Genomic DNA, 7,321 nt, shown 5'->3' on the forward strand with positions numbered 1-7,321 from the left:
GCCTAATATGTAATTGCGCTGAAATTATTCTTGTCTGTGTGACCAAAAAAAAAAAAAGAAACTTGTAGGTGCTAGTGATCACATCGGCGCCTCCATGTTAGCCTGTCATGCAATATGGTATCAGCACAATGCTTTTTAGTTTCCACACGCAGTCCACTAACACTTGAAAATGCGCACATTTAATACAGACATTATAGCCTACATGTAATATATGGAGCGAAAAAAACATAATATGCATCAAGGCCAAATTATACCAAACATAAAAGATTAATTCATTACAGTATCGTTATAGATCTTAGTGACACTGACTGACAAGAAAGAGATTACTTTCTTACCTTTCCTTGTGGTTCTTGAAATGTCGAATGGAATTTGACGTCGTGGTTGTCGTGTCGGATATTTTTGCGTTGCATATTTTGCATCTGGCAAATCTTTTTTTATTAGCATGGTCCAGTTCAAAGTCCTTATAGCCAAACAAGACTATTTGTGGAGCTCGACTAACATTACTGTCTTCCATGTTTGGCGCGGTTTGAATTGTGCAGCGTTAAAGGCACAGACGCTGATTAGTGGTGCTGACGTCACAATAAGAATATATATTTTTTTAAATTAATTTTATTGCTGTTTGATTATTATAAGTTCAAGTTATTGTCGAGTATTCCACTTCAAGTCAAGTTAAGTCCTGAAAATTGTGACTCGATTGAGTTCTTTAGCGTGAGTGAGCAGGAGTAAGTATTCTGATTAATTATTTTGTATAGTACTTTAAAATGTAACGCCAGGGCTTGTATCTATGGGCTTCTCTCTTGACCTCTCCCCGATTGCCTGCGAGGTTCTCCTCCTGTCTGTACGGTAATTTCTCTACTGTGCGACAGTGAGTCGAGTGGTTATGACGCAATCGTTAGCTTATTTCTACAAAAACTGTTTCTACGGGGCCATAATGTAACATAGAAGGTAATGGAGCCCTTTATACATTGTCGTGTATCTTTAGAAATAAATAATGGACAAACGGAGTCTTTAAACGACTCAGATGTAAAGTTATTCGCTGTCAAAGTGACGCCAAAATGAATGGGAGTCAATTGGATGCTAACGCAAGTGAAGTTCTGCTACAAGATGGCGGCACGCAGCCGACTTCAACTTCCGGTCGACTTCCCGCCTGTCTATGATTAAAGAGCGTCAGTGGATGAATGTCACAGTTTTTAATTGTGCTTTGAAACGGTAGGCATAGCCTAGATTTATGCTTTCAGGTTGAAAATAAAACTTATATAGTACAGTTTGTGATCTAAAATGGTAATTGTGCATTAACAGCTGTCAACCATGTGGGTACGCAAATGCGCTGTCAGAACATATTTATATTACACATTTTTTATTTTGGTCGCGGATGCGGACCTGCGGACCACTTATGTGCACCCCTGATTATAGTATTGAAATGATAAAATATATTTCATATATATAAAAGTATATAATCCACTATATAGAGAAAATATAGAGAAAAAATATAGAACACAAATGTTTGTTTATTGTCCAGCAGTATATTTGATTTAACCAATTAAAAGAGATAAAACAGCAATATAATAATAACCTGTCCATTAGATAAAAAGTACTATATTATATATATATATATATATATATATATATATATATATATATATATATATATATATATATATATATATATATATATATTATTATATACATATATATAATTTCTGTAGTAAAACAGTTGCACACTTGTAAACACACATTACAAGCAGATATGAACATTAATGTGATGATTGTTTCTCATCACTGACTCTTCACTGGAACAGAAGACCAAACCACATCAGGTCAAAGTGTTTGAGAACACAGCCTAACTTCCTGTTTGACTCTGATATCATCGACTCCACCCTCATCTTGTATTCAGGACATTCTGAACCAGAGAGAATTTATAATAATTCAAAAACTACAAGTTAATGTTATCACATTGGACTAAAACCTACTGACTTTGCTCAGAGAGTAACAACTTCACAACATTTTTTGTATGTTGTGAAGTCTCCCCCAACTTGTTACACTTTCTGTGTTCCGGGTCAAAAATGACCGGCCTACAAAAAATTCCTTATAAATCTCTCATTATGCTCTATATCACTAAATATTAAATTCAATATTTTTGTCAGCTTGTTTTCTTTCAATTGGGACAGGGTTTGATTTTATTTTTTAAACTGATCGATTGCAGACATCATTGATCTGAGCCTAAAACACACTATAGTGTGATAAACAGTGCAAATTATTTTCATATTTTATTGCTTAGTGACAAAATGATCCACAAATAATGATTTTTTTCCTCTCAATCACTGAGGTGCTTAAGCTCAATATAAATAACACCTAATTTACAATCACTTTTTAAAAGGGCTGCCTTTCAAAGTGTTATAGGGTTTTCAGCAGCACAAGGGTTAATTGTGACACTATAGTGGCTGTGAAAGAATCTGAACACTTAGTGTGTTTTCACATGAAGTATTTTTTAAATGAACCAAACTCAGTTCAGTTAAAGAACCAGCGGTGAGTATGTATATGAAGTATATTAAGAAACAATAAATATGTTGTTCAAAATGAAGAGCGAACAGACTTTCTGACTGTCAAGTGTTAGAGGAACATGTTCATAAGTTAATGATGAACTACAGCTGTGGTTTTTCTGCTGAGAACTGACTTCACACATCTGCTAAAAATGATGTTGAGATAAACTGATTAAAAATAAGAGAAAAGGTGTCTCAGAAAACAGAAGTTCGTTCAGAGAAACATTTGAGCTTCATTTTTTGGCAAATGTGACGTGTTTGATAGACTGTGTTTTCTGCAATGAAATTCAGTCATTTTAAAGAGTGATTTAACGAACTAACATTTTTTTTTTGGGGGGGGGGACTATATGCACAATTCATTTTCAATAAGAGTAGCAGAAAGAATTAAAAGTGATGAAAACTTGTGTTTGGTCACTGTTCTCAAACTCTTGATGTCTCTGAAGGAAAGTCTATTTAAAGAAACAATATCATACAACACCAAACTCATATTAAACAAATACATCTGAATTAGCTGAACTACCTGAAATATGAAGAACATGTATTATAACAAAACCAAGCAAAAGCACACGTCCACAGAGCCTCCATCTTTCACAAGCAGCACAGATAAATACATGTTCTCTGAACTCTGGATCTGATCCACATGTAACATATCATCACATTAATCTGAACAATAAAGAATATGATAAACAGCAAGATGGTGGATTCATAGACCCTCCTACACACAGCACAAGCATTAATCTTCAGCTGAATACTGTATTAAAAACAGAAGATAGTGTAGAATATAATGAAATACTCACAGAGTGTGAGAGACAGTGCACTGGAGCCCATACTGACACATTAACAGACTGTTTTAACTAAATCAGACACTTCCTGCTTTTCACACTTCAAGAAGAGATGAGGGAGGAGACAAACTCTACACACAAATACATGAAGAAATAGGAAGAAAACCAGACCTATTCGAAGATATTTACTCTTTTATTAAAGTTGTCAAAGCTGTTTTTCTCCTTGAAAAGAGAAAGTCTTCAGTAATTGTTCTCACACTGCTTTGTTTTGTTCGTTCACAGCCAAAGCCTCACAGATTATGGACAGATCAGAGAATAGCAAGTAGATCATGAGCTGACTTCTAATGTAGTTCTGTTCATGTAAGACCCGCTCTTATCTGAGTTATTCTCTCATCAACAATTGCAATTACAATGTATGCAAGATGGCAATGCGTCCACACGCAGGGGCTTCCCTCTGTCCAGTCAGAACGGTGTTTTCGTGTTTTTTGTCTTGTGAGTCACAGTTTTTTTGTATGTCTTCATCGTGTCTACCTGTCTTTAAGTGTGCATACAGTCGTGAGTTTTTGCTGGATGTTGGCAGAACCACATTTTTAGAGTTTAACTCTGCGCACGTGGAAGAGCAGTGGGACCTCTGTCTGCTCCTGAGGCCTTCACCATCATCGACTCCCAACTACTGCATCTCGCCCAATAAGTGGTGTGAGAGGAAATAGTAGAGGGGTTAGCGTGGAGGTATTTGTGTTTACATCAATGATGTGTGGTTCCACGATGCTGTTTGATGCTTGTGATCTGCAAACACTGCTCACCCCTGCTGGAGTTTATGATTGTTAAGTGCCGATCGTTCTATCTGCCGAGGGAATATACAGCCATACTGCTCGTTGCTGTATACATTCCTACGAACCACAACAACAGCAACAGGAACGATGCACTAAATTAACTGAACCAGCTCATCAGTGAGAAGCAGACAGCACACCCTGAGGCTTTTCTCATCATAGCTGGGGATTTCAACCATGCAGACTTAAAGAGTGTGTTTCCAAAAACACACCAACACATTAACCTTCCAACACGAGGTAATACAATTTTAGACCTTGTTTACACAACACAGAGAGGAGCCTACAAAGCCCTCCCCCACCCCCACCTCGGAGCCTCAGACCACATCCCTGTCATGCTAATGCCTGCTGTAACAGACCGCTCATTAAAGTCACCAAACCAGTTCACAAACAAATTCAAGTGTGGCCTGAAGGGTTGTCAGAGGGTCTTCAAGACTGTTTTGACACCACTGACTGGAATATGTTTAAGCAGGCTGCCACATATAATAGCACCAATGACCTCCAAGAGTACTCAGAGACTGTCACTGCCTACATCAACAAGTGTATTGATGATGTAACGGCCACATACACCATCACTGTCCGGGCCAACCAGAAGCTGTGGATGACAGGAGAGGTCTACAGTCTCCTGAAGACGTGGAGCGCTGCCTTCAAAGCTGGAGATGAGGTGGGCCTGAGGACAGCTAGGGCCAACCTATCCCGCGGCATCAGAGAGGCTAAAGCCCCTTTCACACTACACGTCGGACCCTGCAAATTGCAGGAACATTGCCGGGTCGCCTTCTGTGTGAAAGCAAACACGTCCCGGGATTGATTCCGGCATTGAACCCGGGTCGGGGACCTAGTAACATTGCCGGGTTTAATCCCGGGACGAGCGCTGCGTGAACAAAAGCCAGATCTAATGCCGTGTCATAGTGATGACGCATGTTATCGAGCGACTCTTTTACCGGCTGTTTTGAAGGAAGATCAATGTTTGCAACAAAAAAATATGTGCAAACTGTAATGAAGCAGAGATCAGTTAGTTCCTCACTTTCCGCGCTGACGCCGAGATCGTTTGCCAGCTTCAGTGAAAGTATAACGTGCCTAAAGTTTTCGTCATGCCCTGATGTCACCTGTCATTACGAGACCTTTACGGGTTGTGTGTGAAAGCACGGACATATCCCGGGTAATAACTGGCAGTGTGAAAGTGCAAAATCTAGCGACCCGGGAACAATTGCCGGAACACTTTATCCGTGTATTTGCCAGAATTGCAGTGTGAAAGGGTCTTAAGAGACAGAACTCCAGGAGGATAGCCAATTGTTTCAGCAACAGAAGAGACACTCAGAGCCTGTGGCAGGGGATACAGACCATTACGGACTACAAGCCCCCACCGCAGACCTGTGACAGCAACATCTCCCTGCTGAACAAGCTGAACGCCTTCTTTGCTTGCTTTGAGGAACAAAACAGCACCACTCACACATATAGACAAAAAGGACTCAGAATGCTGTTCATAGACTTCAGTTTAGCATTCAACACAATCATCCATAAACAGCTCATTCACAAACTGATCCAGCTGGGGCGCAACACTTCACTGTGCAACTGGCTGTTGGACTTTCTGACTGGAAGACCTCAGATAGTACGAGTCGGCAGTAACACATCCAGCACCATCACACTGTACACTGGGGCCCCCCAAGGATGTGTGCTGAGCCCGCTCCTCTTCACTCTGCTGACACATGACTACACACCGTCACACAACTCCAACCTCTTCATTAAGTTTGCGGATGACACGACTGTGGTGGGTCTCATTAGCAGATGATTCTGCAGCCAGATGACCCCAAAAGGGAATTTCCATGTAGGTCAACTGGATGTTGTTAGACCAGCCTTAGACCTGACCTGAGTAGATCATTGCAGTCTTGGTACAATATTTATAATGTTTAGGATTAATTACATATATTTTACATGTATTCTGTTATGAACAATGCTTTGGCAATACAGTGTGTACCCAAGTATGTCATGCCAATAAAGCAATATGAATTTAAACTAATATAAATTTAAGAAAACAGAGATTCTTCAATGTGACATTGAACATGTTTTCTAAGAAGGGAAGTAAATGAAAATGACATGAACATGTTGCTGGGAATCTTTTGCTCTTGTGGTAATATTTTGAGGTTTATGAAACTAGAGATGCAGAATAAGAATAACTATCTTCCCCGCTTTGGTTAAAACTATAGAGCAGAAACAGAGCAGAAGTCAAACCACAACCATCAGCTCAACCTTTATTAGGCCTCTTTTAACACTTCTGTCATTTTCTCACTTCAAGCAGCTTCTAAAGTCATCAACGCACAAATAAAGATGTGTCTTCAGTGATGAGCTAAAGAAGACAATGCAACACATGAAAATGTGAGGTGTATTGTAACAGTATTTTCCACATGGCTGCAGAAAAATTAGGCCCACAATAGAAACAACCCACAAAATGTTGTGACTTCCACTACAAGGTACATTATCTACCAAACCACAACACTGAGAGAAGCATCTGCAGAACTCACTTTGACTGTGAACATTGATGCTATGATTATATTAGAGATGTTACCATTTTTTATGGTTATCGTATTTCTACAAACATTATCTAATTATAATAATTGAGACACATAATTATTGCATATTTATAAATATGTACTTCAGAAACACTTGCAAGAAGATCAGACATGATTCTGCAGCCAGATGAGCCCAAAAGGGTCGACTGGATGTTGTTCAACCAGCCTTAATTTGGGTGAGCCTTACCTCTGTTTACTGTAATATTACTCCAGCTAAGTGAGAAACCATGGTATGATTAAAACCAAAACCATTATCAGAGAAAGTAATGTTGGTCTTGGCTACGATGTGGAGAAGAACAACTCTCGCGTCAAGATCGCTGTTAAGAGTCTGGGGCCGGATACACGAAACTGTAATTTTCTTCTTATTTTTTAACTTAAAGAAAAAAAGTTCAGAATATTTTGTATTCCCAAAAATTATTCTTAAAAATATATTTTATATAGAATAAAGTAAAAGACAAAACTAAAAAAGAATCTTCTTAAAAATCATTGTGAATAACTTTTTTAATTTAGGACAACCCCAGACTTGTCTTAAATCCCAAAGAATAAGAATTACTGAATGAAGTTATTGGGTTATTTCAAATTAACTGTTATATTTAAGAAATACA

The sequence above is a fragment of the Carassius carassius genome, chromosome 2 (assembly GCF_963082965.1).
Source record: "Carassius carassius chromosome 2, fCarCar2.1, whole genome shotgun sequence".
In the NCBI taxonomy this organism is placed as follows: Eukaryota; Metazoa; Chordata; class Actinopteri; order Cypriniformes; family Cyprinidae; genus Carassius; species Carassius carassius.